Source organism: Choloepus didactylus, chromosome X (assembly GCF_015220235.1).
Source record: "Choloepus didactylus isolate mChoDid1 chromosome X, mChoDid1.pri, whole genome shotgun sequence".
NCBI lineage: Eukaryota > Metazoa > Chordata > Mammalia > Pilosa > Megalonychidae > Choloepus > Choloepus didactylus.
The window spans coordinates 52,420,716-52,436,452 of record NC_051334.1 but is presented as its reverse complement, the minus strand read 5'-3'; the positions used below and the strand labels follow the sequence as shown (position 1 = coordinate 52,436,452).

Below are 15,737 nucleotides of genomic sequence, written 5' to 3'. Positions count from 1 at the left end.
TTAATAAATCCTCTCTACCATCGGCAAGTTACTTAACATCACTTAGCTCCTGTTATCTGGTCATCAAAGGTAAAATAATGTTACTTGTCCAGAATCAAGCAAATGAATGGGGTCATATCCTGAGGTTGCTTCTAACTCTAATTTCAGCAAATATTTATTGAGCACCTAATATGTGCCAGACATTTGTTTCCCTGTGGTGCCAGTGATAGAGCTGTAAAAGACAGGGTTCTGGCTGTCTTACCCACTATGCCGGTTTGAAACTGTTATGGAGCCCCCAAAAGCCCTCTTATTTAATGCAATATTGTGGGGCCAGACTTATTAGTCTTGATTACATTGGAACCTCTTGATTGAGTGTTTCCATGGAGATGTGACTCACCCAACTGTGGGTGATACCTTTGATTAAATTATTTCCATGGAGATGTGGACCCAGTCCACTCAGGGTGGGTCTTGATTGGTTCACTGTATTACTTAAGAGAACTCAGGAGCCAATATAGACACTTGCTGATGCTTGGAGATGCTTGGAGATGCAGACAGAAGGATGTCTGGAGATGCTAAGCTAAGAGATGCAGTCCAGAGTTTGCCCCGGAGAAGCTAAGAGAGGACCCCAGACACTTACAGAGAAACACCCTGTGAGAAAGAAGCAAGGACGCACAGGAGCTGAAAGAGAGGAGTGAAGACAGAAGCCCAGAGACATTTTGGAGAAAGCCATTTTGAAATACAACCTGGGAGCAAAGGACCATCTAGACACCAGCCATGGGCCTTCCCAGCTGACAAAGATGTTCTGGATGCCATCTGCCATCCTTCAGTGAAGGTATCCTCTTGCTGATGCCTTAGTTTGGACACTTTTATGGCCTTAGAACTGTAAATTTGTAACCGAATAAATCCCCTTTGTAAGAGCCAATCCATTTCTGATATTTTGCATAATGGCAGCATTAGCAAACCAGAACACCCACTACAATGTAAGTATCCTGAAAAAAATACACACACACACACACACACACACACACAAGATACTACAAAATGGTGGTAAATGCTGTGTAGAAAATAAAACAGGTTATGATGGGGAGTGATGGGGACTGGGTGGGGGAAAGAGAAGGAATCTACTTTATATTGGTTGCTGGGGAAGCCTCTCTGAAGAGGTGGCATTTGAGCTGATGTCTAAATAATGAAAACGTTCTATGTGAGTATCTACAAGAAAAATGTTCTCAGCAGAGAAAACAGCAAGTGCAAAGACCCTGAGGTGGGAATGGGCTTGACCTTTGAAAAACAGAAAGTTCATTACAACTGCAGTGGGGTGGTTGGTGTGGTGAATGGAAGGTAGAAAATTAGGTCAGAAAATCAGATAGCCAGATTGTGTAGGGCTTCTGATCAAATATTTACACTGTAAGAATCATTCCTTAATCTCTCTGTCTGATTTAGTTATTAGATGTGAATGCCAGATGTTAATCATAAGGGTGCTTGAAGCTTCCCCATAGGAAATCCAGGGAGAGAGACTGGAGGATGAGATAGAGAAGACAAGCTCAAATGCTTTGGGAGAGATGGATGTGGAAAAAAGAGTTTACACAGAAGGAGTGATTAAGGAGGGTTGGAGAGTTTTGGGCATGGAGGAAAAACATAAGAGTGACTTGGCTGCGAGGGACACTGTATTAGGGTTCTCTAGGGAAACAGAATCAACAAGAGATATCTGTAAATACAAGATTTTATAAAAAGTGTCTCATGTAACTGTAGGTATGCACGAGTCCAAATTCCGTAAGGCAGGCAGCAAACTGGCAACTCCAATGAAGATATTTGATGAACTCCTCAGGCAACGAATTGGCAATTTTGATGAATGTGTTCAATGAACTCCTCAGGAAACACTGCACTGGTTAGCTGAAGAAGTGAAGGTCCTCTATCTGTCTTGCTTAAAAGTCTTCAACTGATTGTACTAAATCCAGCTGATTGAATTTTCTCATTGTGAAAGACATGCCCTTCAGTGATGTAATCAGTCACAGCTGCAGCCAATTGACTGATGATTTAATAAACCAGCCTTCTGATTTATTAACCAGCCACAAATGTCCTTGCAGTAATGGTTAGGCCAGTGCTTGCTTGACCGGACAGACACCTGGGTACTATCACCTGGCTAAGTTGACACATGAACCTAACCATCACAGTCCATCCCTTGTCAACTTGGCGGTTACACACATCACCTTAAACCATACTTTATCTCTAAGTGGAGAACAATAACAGATATATATTTCACCTTACAATACTCCGCTGTCCTGCATACAACCAGAAACACACTAAATCTCTCCAGAATAGGGTGAAAGTCCTTGGGTGACATTAATTCTTAAAATAGCATAACAAAACAAAGAGTAAATATTCATGCTATCATAGTCCTCGTTTCTGTAACTGGTCACGTGGTCGTAGTTCATATTTATCACTAACTTCTTCCACTACCCATTCCATGTTCCCTTTACCCTAAGCAAGCACTTCAGCTGGCCTGTTTCTCTGCCTTGTGGGGTGACCCAAACCTTCATTCCTGAAGTTTCTTGGCCATTGGTAGTCCTGCCTGGATTGGGTTGCTGCAGTTTTCCATTGACTTTAATCACAGGGCTTGATAGTAATAAGAGACACCCTAGGGGATCTCCTGTATGCCAGGAAAACTCTTCTTTACCTCCATTGGGTAGTTGCAGTGCTACTTCCCCTTGAGAGTCAGGATCAATCAACCCAGACAGTACAGTAATCCCCTTCCTTGCCTGTTGATTCAGAGGCATAAGAAGCCGAAAGTGGCCAGGTGGCAGTCTTAACTTCCAGTTCAATGGTATTATTGTTGTATTTCCCAGTGGAAGCACTCCTTTTGGAATGAAGACTTGCAGACCAGCAGAACTTAAGCTTGCAAGGACAGGGAAAAAAATTTTCCTAGTGGATCACTAGGAGTGATACTGAGTGGTGCCACTCCTGTTTCTACCCCTTGATTCCTGGACCCATGAATCCTGGCTATGGGAGAAACAGCACCATAGAGTGGACACTGATTCAGAGCATACACAGCCTCCTGGAGAACACTGCCTCAGCCCTGCAAGGTATTGCCACCTAGTTGGCACTGTAATTGAGTCTTCAACAGGCCATGCCACCGTTCTGTCAACCCAGCTGCCTCTGAATGATGGGGAACATGGTAAGACCAGAGAATTCCATGAGCATCTGCCCATTCCCTCACTTCATTTGCTGTGAAGTGGGTTCCTTGGTCAGAAGCAGCGCTGTATTGAATACCATGATGGTGGATAAGGCATTCTGTAAGTCCACAGATGCGGTCGCAGTTGATTCGTCTGGGGGAGGGTGGCGGCCGGTTGCTAAATCCTAGGCTCCCAGGATTGCTCCGAGGGTACCGGCGGCGGGGGCTCTTTCCCGGAGGCGAGGGCGAGGCGGGGGACTTGGCCAGGTCCCCGGCGGGAGGCGTGCAAGTATGGAGGGCGGCGAGAAAGGAACAGGCGGGACACGATTTCTTTTAGGATGATGAAAACCAAGAGAGAGAGTTTATTAGGGGAGAGTACAAGCTTATATTGGGCATTTAGAGGGCGGGGTAGCTGCAAGGGTTAAAGGCTTGGATTGGTTTTGAGAGGGCGCGGAGGTTGATTGAAAAGGGGCGGGAGTTGCTCCGGTAACGGGGAGTGGGTGGGCAAGGTAAAGGGGGCGGTTTTCTCCGGCAAGCCCTCCCCAATGGTTTTTACTTTGGGGTGAGGAAATGGGGCCTGCATTCGGCTCCACTTTCTCAGGCCCGGGGGGCCGTGGAGGGCGCAACCACCCGTGCCCCACTACCTTTCCTAGGGGCTGATCAGTTCCCCTGGCCCAGGCCCGCCAAGTCAGAACTCGATAACAGTGTCCCGCATTTCCCCCTTCTTTTCTAATTAGAGGAAGAAGCTTACCGGAGAGATCCGCCAAGGGATGAGGGAAAGGGGAGGTGGGGGAAGGGATAGGGGTAGATGGTAGTTAGAGAGGCTGGAGCTCGACGTTGGTGTGGCGCCCGGGCGTTCGAGAGGGGCCTCGCTGCTTGCGGGATGGACGAGGGTGGCGACGCTGCGGAGGGTCAGCTTCTTCAGTGGAGGCAAGTTGTTGATACTGGACTTGCACAAATGATGAAAAGACAGCATTGGCTTGGTTCTTAGCAAGCTGAACAATTTTGCGGATAATGCAGGGCCCTAGGGTGAGAGCTAGAATAATCATTAGTAGGGGGCCGATGAGAGGGAGGAGGTATGGGAGGAGGGGGGTAAAGATGTGGGACCAATAGCTGGTGGCTTCACGGTCTTTTTTGCGTTGTTCCAGTCCCTCTCGGACCTTTTTTAGGCTGTCCTCGGCGAGACCTGTGGAATTGGCATATACACAGCACTCTTCTCCTAGGGCGGCGCAGAGGCCTCCTTCTTTGAGGAGGAGAAGGTCGAGGCCTCGGCGGTTTTGGAGTACGACCTCAGAGAGGGAATTGACAGAATTTTTAAGATGAGAAATAGCGTCTTGTAGGTGACGAATGTCCTCGTCAACAGCCGCCCGGAGGTGAGTTAGGGCGGAGCCTTGACTGGCTAATGCAGCGATTCCGGTGCCAGCGCCTGCAAGACCTAGGAGGGAGGCAATCGTGAGGACGGTGATGGGCTCTCGCTTTTGCAGTGGAGCAGGGGCTGCAGTTCTTTCCAGGCGGAGGAAGAAGTCTTCCTCGCTGTGGTATAGGACCCTAGGGATAAGGACAATTAGGAGGCAAGTTTCATTAGTTGTATTGAGGGTTTGCACGTTAAGGCAGGGGGTAAGTCCTGTAGAGGAGCAGAGCCATTGGGAGGAGTTATGAGGAATGAGAAATTTGGCAGAGCTGCTGGGAGATGAGTAGCTGGCACAGGCAGTGAGGCTGGGAGAGTTACTGGAGCGAGGGCGGATGCACTTTCCTGTAAAGGAGACTGAATGAAAGGTTAGGGGGACGGCAGAGGTATTCCAATTACATTCCGAGGGGCTGTCCTCTGTGTTTTCTGAAAAGGAGAGGTTGGAGGCAACTGGCTCATACAGTGAGGAGGAGGTGGAGAGGCAAAGCCAACAGGAGGAGGTAAGATTGGGGTAGGAGACATTTAGTGAGGTGAAGGTTGCTTGGATAAGGCTGAAGAGGGGAGAGGAGTAACGAGAAGGGGGTAGAAAAGGTTGGGGTGGTGAGGTTGGCGATGCGTTGTTTGCAGCTGAGGTGCGGCTGGTTGAAGCTGAGGTGCGGCTGGTTGAAGCTGAGGTGCGGCTGGAGAGCTGTGGAAAAAGGGGGTTAATGACTTTATTGGGGCCAATGCCCGAAGATGAATGTTGAGCTGCTTCCTTTTTTATGAGAATGAGGGATCCCGGATTGGACCCCGCTAGATAAATTCGGAAGCCCCAGGTTCGACCCATGAGCCAAGACGTATCGGTAGGGTTTAGTACGGTGAGCATTAGCCTATTAGGACAAAGGTACCTGTTGAAATAGCGATTGCCTGAGTTTAGGCAAGTATAAGGGATTACTGTAAGATTTAGAAATTTGTCAGGGACAGAAGGTTTCCAGCCTGTGGCTAATGTTTCACACCCCCAGTATGCACAGTAGTACTCATAGGGGGAATTGCAGTATGATTTTCCAGGATTTGAAGATGGACACATATAATAATTTTGTGTATTTAGGCTGCCTGGATAACCAATAGGTTTTGGATTAGGAGGGGGGAACAGATCAGTGGCATTAAAAACAAAGGAGGGGGATCCTGCTGTGGTAATGCAAAGAATTATTTTGGAGTCTTCCCAACGCGCAAGGGTCCACTTCCAAGGCTGGTGGGGGTTGGCCTGGGTAGAAGAGGCGAGGGTAAGCATGACCATTAGAAGGGAAGCAATGCTTGGGTGGGGGTTATGGAGGTGTAGGGGGCTGGCTTTTGCCTGTCTGTATAGGCGCATGATTTGGACGATTTCTTGTCTTTCCTCTTGCGAGTTTTCAGGCCTCTCCGGGGGTGCTCTCGGACGGCCTTCCTGGTCCAGTTGTAAGGTTGTCATCTGGTATGTTAGGCTGCGGAGACGGCGGCGTTCTCGTCTTGTTAGCCGTTTGGCTGCTGGTGGCGGGTCGGATTGCTTTTCCCGGGATCCAGATTGGTTGTGCTGCATCATCTGGGAAAACACAAGCAAACCCACGCCCCTGGGCGAGGAGTGGGGAGGGACCCTTCCAGGTATTAATCTCTGGGTCCTTCCAGTAGACCATCGGGGCCTGGGTGGGCCTATATGAGGGCCCCCAATGTTTATGTAGGGGCGAAAGCCCTTCCTTATTGAATGTGAGTAGATTAAGGTGAATAAGGGCTGCTATGATAAGGTCCCCTGGAGTTGCCTGGGGGAGCATTGCCCTCTCTTTTTCAACTTGTGTTTTTAAGCGGCGATGGACTGCTTCCACAATGGCTTGCCCCTGTGGATTATAGGGGATGCCGAAATGATGGGTGATGTTATATAACTGAAGAAAGGCCGCAAAGGAGGCACTGCGATAGGCAGGCCCATTGTCCGTTTTTATGTCCCAGGGGACTCCCATGAAGAGAATTCCCTGTCTTAGGGCCTTGATACAGTGTTTGGCCGTTTCCCCGGCGAGGGGGACTGCATAACACATGGCTGAGAAGGTGTCAATCATTACATGTACATACTTGAGGCGCCCAAAGGACGGAACGTGAGTTACATCCATTTGCCATCTAGAATTGGGTTTTAGGCCTCGTGGGTTGACTCCCTGAGGTTGCAGGGGGCCAAGCGGCGCAAAGGGCGCACAAGTTGCACAATTGCGGACAAGATGTTTACAGGTATCTAGGGGGAGGCCACATAAATGATGCAATGACGTAGCCGAAAAGTGAAACCTGGAATGCAATAACTTGGCCTGGTTAACAGCGTCCCCCGGAGGGGCTGCTGTGTGAGTTAGCATAGCTTGGGTAGTCTGAGCTGAGACCGCTTGGTCTACTATACTGTTGCCATTAGCCAAGGGCCCCGGGAGGCCTGAGTGACTACGAATGTGGCTAACGAACCAAGGATCCTGTCTATGCTCTAAGATGCTTCTGAGGTCAGAAAGTGCTTTATCGATGGCCGAGTTCCCGGGGAAAAAGGTGGAAAATGCAAGGACTCGGCAGACCTGATACGTGTAGAGGCTGTCAGTGAAAATATTTACTGGGTGGTTGCAGTGGGCGTTTAGCGCGTATGACACTGCCAGAATTTCCCCCACTTGGACTGAATGAAGGTTGACATAACTGAATAGGCGGGGTTCCGGATGGTCCTGCGAATAAGAGAGGAAGGCGAAACGGGTTTTGGAGGCGTCAGTAAAGACGGTAGTGGCACCCGGGATGGGTGCAGAGGAGGGGAAAGGATGGAAGGGGCTGCGGAAGGGAAGCTTGGCGAGTCCCTGTAACAGCCGATGGCTAGGATAGTGGCAGCTGAATTCCCCATGAAATCCTTCTAAAAGGATTTGCATGTCCGGGTTGTCACGTATAAGCAGGCGGGTTTGGCCTGCGTCTAGGGGCCAAACAATTTTTTCTGGCGGCTCTCCGAATACATGAACAGCCAGGGTGACTAGATCTGAAGCTAGGCTGATCCAGAGCCGTACTGCGGGGCAAATTTTTCTAAGCCGGCTTTTAGCAGGGTGCACCCAAAGCAAAGGGCCTTCCTGCCACAGGCAGCCCATGGGTGTGCCGGGCGTAGGAAGGATGAGTGCTATAAGATTGCCCTCTTTAGTGCTGAACCTGTTGAGACAACAGGCAGCAAGCGCCTTGTTAATGGCAGCAATGGCTTTCTTTGCCTCCTGGGTGAGCTTAATGCGCCGAGAGATTGCTAGCGGCGGGGCTTCAGGGACACTCAGCAGCATAAAAAGTGGTTGAAGCTGCGCAGTGGTAATTGGCAACGCAGAGCGGAGCCAATTGATCTGGCCACAGAGCTGTTGGAGCTCAGTGATAGTGACCCGATCCGGTATGTCCAGCTGGGGAGCGGACGGGGCAATGGTTTTATCAATACTAAATCCTAAGAAGGCTAATGGAGGCACAATTTGAACTTTTTCGGGCTGAACTGTAAGGCCGAGGTCAGCTAAATTAGTGGTGAGGTCTCTGAGGATTAGAGGAAGCGCCTCGGCGTCCTCAGAGGCCACCAAGATGTCATCCATGTAATGGATGAGCATGGCCCGCTTTCGCAGGGGGGCCACTGCGTGATTAACATACATTTGGCAGATGGCCGGACTGTTACGCATCCCTTGAGGGAGGACTTTCCATTGGTACCTGCTAGCCGCGCCCGCGTGATTGGGGACGGGAACTGTAAAGGCAAAGCGCGGGCGGTCTCGCTCATGTAGCGGGATGGAAAAGAAACAGTCTTTGATGTCAATGGTGGCTACATGATAGTGGGCCGGGATGGCTACCGGATGGGGGAGGCCAGGCTGCGGGGAACCCATGGGAAGAATATGCTTATTGATTTCCCGCAGATCACTGAGGAGCCTAAATTTCCCTGTGGCTTTTTTATGAATAACAAACACTGGCGAATTATAGGGACTAGTAGAAGGCTCTATGTGGCCAACGTCCAATTGTTCTTGGACAAGGGCTTGGAGTGTTACTAATTTATGCGTGGGAAGGGGCCACTGCTCCACCCATATAGGTTCCTCAGTATCCCACTGCAGAGGAACGGGCGCTGGAGGTGTTAAACGAGCAGTGGCGCACATTATTGGGGGGGCTGCGTGGTAAGCACTGCCCCAGAGGCGGCGAGGATGTCACGGCCCCATAAAATTTGGTCTATGGTGTGTAGAAATAACGGGCGGAAGGTGCCTGAGTGGCCCTCTTCATCCTCCCACTTAATGGGCCCTATGGCCTGAAGAGAGGTGGAGGTACCAGTGGCTCCCACTACTGAGGGACCATCGAGAACCATGCACATGGTGGCATACTGAGCGGGCATGCAAGAGACCTCTGCCCCTGAATCGAGCGTGCCCGTGTACCATTGCCCCTCTATTCTTAACTTACGAGTAGGCTTTTCTGGGGTGATAGGGACTGTCCAGAGAAGCGTTTTACTGCCGGTGAAGTGATTAGCTTTATTAGAACCGGCCGGCACGCTGCCTCTTAGGGGCGGGGCTGAGGCTTGCCCCGCTTGGAGTTTAAAGCTTGCTCAGTGCCCTGGCGCTGACTGCCGTCAGGGCACCAGGGATAGCAGAGGTTTTTTAAGCTATTCTTGCTAAGATCTCTGGGGCTGCTCTTGCAGTCGCGCGCCCAGTGATAGCCACGCTGGCAGCGTGGGCAAGGAGTGGGAGGGGGGCGCCCATTACGCTGCATGAAAGGTAGGCGGTTGATTTCTGCATTGGGGCACTCCCGGGCAAAATGACCGCTCTGCCCGCACTTAAAACAACCGGTGGTGGCGGCTAAGGCGGCAGTGACAGCGCCAGAGACAGCCTGGGCTAGGGACGCGGCAGCTGGGTCAAAGGCGCTGCAGGCGAGAACCCAGTCATCTAGACTTTTTTCCCTCAAGGGGAGAATGGCTTGCTTACAGGGGGGGTTAGCCCCTTCTAGAATGAGTTCTCGGGTGAGAGCTAGCTGGGCTTGGGGGTTGCTAACTTTTCTAGCGCAGGTTTCTTCGACTCTGGATACGAAGGTGGCGAAAGGTTCGTTTGGCTCCTGGAGGAGCTTGGTAAAGCTGTCAGGTCGACGGGCAGAGCAGTTGGCAAACGCGCGTAAGGCGATGCCTCTGAGGATAGTCCAGAAGGTGGCAGGGACATTAATATAAGCAGACGCATTTAGAAACGCTCCCGTGCCTAAATAGGCTTCGGGGGGATGATAGACTCCAGTGGCTGCGTCTTGCTCACTTTGCTTAGCTGCTTCCGCCTGAAAGTGAGCACGCCAATCAATAAACTGGCCGGGGTTAAGAATGGAACGGGCAAGCGAGGCCCAGTCTTGGGGGATGCAAAAGTCCATGCCGAGATCCTGCAGTATTTGGGAAGCGTATGGGCTACCCAACCCGTCCTCCTTGACGGCCCTGCGAAGCTGCTTAATAGTATTAGAGTCAATGGGATACCAGTCATACGGTTTCTGTGGTGTGGGGGTAAGGTTAAGAGGAAAGCAGCGAAAGGCACGAGAGAAAGGAGGACGCACTTGCAGAGGGCTTGGCGCGGGAGTGGGGGTAGGGGGAGCGTTGCCCCAAGGGTTGCCTTGAGGTGTAGAAGGCAGCCAGGGGTTGTTAGTCGGCAGGGTGGGAGGAGCGGCGGCAGCTGCCGGTAGCGGCTCCGAGGGGGAGCTCGCCGGAGGGGGAGGCGGAAGTGGGAGGCCCCAAGCGTCGCAAGACGGCGGCGCGGTGGGAGTGGCTACGGCATAAGATGGTGGACTAGCTCCGCCCTGTGAAAGGGCGGGGTAAAGCGCATGCGGTTTCCGGCCCAGCTTAGGGCTGACGTCATCGCCGGAGCACTTCCTCCCCTCGATGGAAGAAGAAGGAGGAAGTTCGCCATCTTGGCGAGGCTTAGTATTGCTTTGTTTTTGGGGGGCAATTTCGAGCGCGTTGTTAATTTGCTCGACTAAGGATTCTGTGTCCGAATCGTGGTCTACATTAGTATCGCTGTCTGAATCTGTTGGCTGGGTTGATAGGGCCTCCTTGGATTTAATGGGGCCTCGATCAGGGGGAAGGGAGCCTTGAAGGCAGGCGCGGACGGTTATTAAGGTGGGGAGCAAGCCGGGAGGGAAGCGCTTGCTCTCATGTTCCATGGCGTTGGTGACCCGATCAATAAGGCGATCATAAGTAACAGGGTCCCAAAGATGGCAAGTGGTGAGCCATGGGTTAAAGGGCAGCAGGAGGTCCCAGTATACCTGCAGCTGCCGGACAGACACTTTACAGCGATGTGTGTCTAGGAGACCCGCCAGAGCGCGAACTTGGGGTGCTTGGCATGCAGATAGACGATTACCCATAGCGGAGTGAGAAAAGAGAAAAAAAAAGGGGGGTTGATTATTGAGTAAAGAAAATGAGGTAAACTGTGGCAGCGAGGCCGAAGGAGATGGTGAGAATGGAAGGCAGGAGCCTCTAGTAGCGAGAGCAGTTTGGGGGGGGGGGCGGTTGCAAAGAGGCACACCGCGCGAAACAAAGAAACAAAGACACAGAGGACCACAGCAAAGTAATGGAGGGGAAGAGGGAAAGCTACTGGAGGAAGAGTGTTAGGAGGAATGTGGGGGATATAGGAAGAGAAGACGAAAGGTAGTCGGGGGTAAGAGTTAGGTTAACGCGGGAAAGGAAGAGCGGCCCTGGCGCGGAGCGGCGTGGGAGGGGCGGCTCCAGACGTGTAGCGGCGAGGGAGGGGCGGCTCCGCGGGGCGGCGAGGGAGAGGCGGCCCTTACTTTGCAGGCGAGGAGAAGGGGAGCTGGAGAGGCGTCCGGGCGAGCGGGTGGTTTCACTGGACCGCTGCGTGGAGAGGACTTTTAATTCCAGGGGCCCCACGTTGGGCGCCAGTTGCGGTCGCAGTTGATTCGTCTGGGGGAGGGTGGCGGCCGGTTGCTAAATCCTAGGCTCCCAGGATTGCTCCGAGGGTACCGGCGGCGGGGGCTCTTTCCCGGAGGCGAGGGCGAGGCGGGGGACTTGGCCAGGTCCCCGGCGGGAGGCGTGCAAGTATGGAGGGCGGCGAGAAAGGAACAGGCGGGACACGATTTCTTTTAGGATGATGAAAACCAAGAGAGAGAGTTTATTAGGGGAGAGTACAAGCTTATATTGGGCATTTAGAGGGCGGGGTAGCTGCAAGGGTTAAAGGCTTGGATTGGTTTTGAGAGGGCGCGGAGGTTGATTGAAAAGGGGCGGGAGTTGCTCCGGTAACGGGGAGTGGGTGGGCAAGGTAAAGGGGGGCGGTTTTCTCCGGCAAGCCCTCCCCAATGGTTTTTACTTTGGGGTGAGGAAATGGGGCCTGCATTCGGCTCCACTTTCTCAGGCCCGGGGGGCCGTGGAGGGCGCAACCACCCATGCCCCACTACCTTTCCTAGGGGCTGATCAGTTCCCCTGGCCCAGGCCCGCCAAGTCAGAACTCGATAACAGTGTCCCGCACACAGATGGTAGTTTTGGCAGAAGCATTTCATGTATGGAAGGCAAACCCATATCTGGAGAATGTGTCTGCTCCAGGAAGAACAAATCGCTGCCCCTTCCATGATGGAAGTGGTCCAGTGTAATCAACCTGCCACCAGGTAGCAGGCTGATCATTTCGGGGAATGGTGCCATATCAGGGACTGAGTGTGGGTCTCTGCTGCTGCCAGATTGGCCAATCAGCAGTGGCTGTGGCCAGGTTGGCCTTGGTGAGTGGAAGTCCACGTTGCTGAGCCCATGCATAACCTCCATACCTACCACCATGACCACTTTGTTCATGAGCCCATTGGGCAATGACAGGAGTGACTGGGGAAAGAGGCTGACTGGTATCCACCAAATGGGTCATCTTATCCACTTGATTATTAAAATCTTCTACTAAAGTCATCCTCTGGTGACCATTAACATAGGACACAAATATCTTCATGTTTTTTGCCCACTCAGAAAGGTCTATCCACATACGTCTTCCCCAGACTTCTTTGTCACCAGTTTTCCAATCATGTCCCTTCCAAGTCCCTGACCATCCAGCCAAACAATTAGCAACAGCACATGTATCAGTATATAAACACCTCTGGCCAGTTCTCCTTCCAAGCAGAGTGACCAACCAGGTGCACTGCTCGAAGTTCTGCCCACTGGGAGGATTTCCCCTCACCACTGTCTTTCAGGGACATCCCAGAAAGGGGCTGCAGTGCTGCAGCTGTCCACTTTTGGGTGGTGCCTGCATATCGTGCAGAACCATCTGTAAACCAGGCCCGAGTTTTCTCTTCCTCAGTCAACTGATTGTAAGGAACTCCCCAAGATGCCATATCTGTGGGCTGGGAAAGAGAAGGTAAGGTAGCAGGAGTGGGGGCCATGGGCACTTGGGCCACTTCCACTTGCAACTTCCTTGTGCCTTCAGGACCCACTTGAGCTCTATCTCGTATATACCATTTCCATTTTATGATAGAGTGCTGCTGTGCACACCCAACTTTATGGCTTTGTGGGTCAGACAACACCCAGAGCATGATAGTTAACTCAGTTCTCAGGGTAACTTGGGGGCCCATGGTTAAGCGTTCTGTCTCTAATAAGGCCCAATAGCAGGCCAACAGCTGTTTCTCAAATGGAGAGTAGTTATCTGCAGAGGACGGTAAGGCTTTACTCCAAAATCCTGAGGGCCTGTGTTGTATTTCTAAAGTTCCAAACAGCATCTCTATTTGCCACTGACACTTCCAGCACCATTGGATCAGCTGGATCATATGGTCCAAGTGGCAGAGCAGCTTGCACAGCAGCCTGGACCTGTCGCAAAGCCTCATCTTGTTCCGGTCTCCACTCAAAACTAGAAGCTTTTCTGGTCACTTAATAAATGGGCCAGAGTAGCACACCCAAATGAGGAATATGTTGTCTCCAAAATCTAAAGAGGCCAACTAAGCGTTGTGCCTCTTTTTTTGGTTGTAGGAGGGGCCAGATGCAACAGCTTATCCTTCACCTAAGAAGGGATATCTCTACAGGCCCCACACCACTGGTCACCTAGAAATTTTACTGAGGTAGAAGGCCCCTGTATTTTTGTTGGATTTATCTCCCATCCTCTGCCATGCAAATACGTTGCCAACAAATCTAGAGTAGTTGCTATTCTTGCTCACTAGGTCCAATCAACATGATATCATCAATATAATGGACCAGTGTAATATCTTTTAAGAGGGAGAAATGATCAAGTTCCCTGCGGACAATGTTATGACATAGGGCAGGAGAGTTGATATACCCCTGAGGTAGCACAGTGAATTTATACTGCTGGCCTTGCCAGCTGAATGCAAACTGTTTCTGGTGGTCCTTACTAACAGCTATTGAGAAAAAAAGCATTTGCCAGATCAATAGCTGCATACCAGGTACCAGGAGATGTGTTGATTTGCTCAAGCAATGATACCACATCTGGAACAGCAGCTGCAATTGTAGTCACCACCTGGTTAAGCTTATGATAATCCACTGTAATCCTCCAAGACCCATCTGTTTTCTGCACAAGTCAAATAGGAGAGTTGAATGGGGATGTGGTGGGAATCACCACCCCTGCATCCTTCAAGTCCTTAAGAGTGGCATTAATCTCTGTAATCCTTCCAGGAATCTGGTATTGCTTCTGGTTCACTATTTTGCTAGGCAGGGGCAGTTCTAGTGGCTTCCACTTGGCCTTTCCCACCATAAAAGCACTCAATCCATGAGTCAGGGAACCAATGTGAGGATTTTGCCAGTTGCTGAGTATGTCTATTCCAATTGTGCATTCAGGAACTGGGGAAATAGCCACAGAATGGGTACAGGAACCCACTGGACCCAGAGTGAGACAGACCTGAGCTAAGCCTCCATTGATCACCTGACCTCCATAAGCCCCAACTCTGACTTGTGGACCAGAGTGACATTTTGCGTCTCCTGGAAATAATGTCACTTCTGAACCAGTGTCTAATAATCCTTGAAATATCTGATCATTTCCTTTTCCCCAATGTACAGTTACCCTGGTAAAAGGCCATAGGTTCCCCCAGGGAAGGCTGGGAGAAAGATTAACAATATAAAGTTTTGGCAGTATAATAGGGTCCTTCCCCAAAGGTACATGGACTTCCCCTCATTCAAAGGGCTCTGGATCTGTAAACAGTCTCAAGTCTGGGAATTGATTAAGGCATCATAACTCTCTCTTTTTGTAATTCAAGGTAGACTTTTGTTCACTTGACCTAGAATTCTTTTACTTATACAGCTCAAACAAGAATTTAGTAGACTGCCCATCTCTTTTACTGCTAGGTACTCCATGATCTAGCCAATGCCATAAGTCTCTGCAAGTCAGATTATTTTGATTGCTGCCTTGAGCCTGTTTTCCATCATGGTAGCCATGCCCACCTTGTCTTTGATGGTTAACTGCAGCCACTTGGCTTCTGCCAACTTGGGATCCGATTATCCCCATTATGTTTAAGGATTCCAGCTCAGTGACAGCAGTTCCAACAGTAGTATCTGACCTACAGAAAAGGGTGACTACAGAGCTCTTTAGGGATGATGGAGCTAGTCTACAAATTTATTCCTCACATCTGGTAAAAGGTGTATCCTCTGGGCATTCCAGGGGTGTGTTAGCAGGTCTTCCATGATAAATCCACTGTAACATTCCAGTCTCTCTAGGCCTTTGAATCCCCTCCTCTACATTATACCAGGGCACTTCTGGCATTTTGACCTCAGGTAATGTCAGCTACCTTTTGATCCATGTTTCAGCCAACCACCCAAACTGTTAACACCCTCTCTAACCCCTCGAGCTACAACACTGAATGCAGAATCTCTGCTTAGTGGGCCCATATCAGTAAATTCAGCCTGATCCAATTATATCCCTTCCACCATTATCCCACACGCTTAATATCCATTCCCACACATATTCTCCTGATTTCTGTCTATATAAGATGGAAAACTTTTGGAGTATAGCATACTTCCTCATGGCTCACACTTTGTACCTCACCCTTCAGGGCCTGTTGGGACTTTAGTCTAGTTATAGGTCTTCAAGCAAACACTGGTGGTGGGGGTGGGTCATGAAAAGAATTAGAAGTATCCCTCAAGCCATTTACCTCATGACATTCTGTTGCATTTTCATCTCTTAATATAGGATTAATCGCTCCAGACAGAGGAGTGAGGGCTGCTTCCTCAGGGGAGGTGATTACTGGATTAGCAGGCACAGAAGTGTTGATCTCTTTAGGTGGAGGTTGGAT

The 15,737-nt window shown here is 50.5% G+C and overlaps 1 protein-coding gene across 2 annotated transcripts in view; it reads left to right on the top strand.

Moving 5' to 3' along the window:
• Positions 1–15,737, top strand: part of SHROOM4 (shroom family member 4) — a 274,039-nt gene that overhangs the window by 116,598 nt on the left and 141,704 nt on the right. The window lies entirely within an intron of this gene.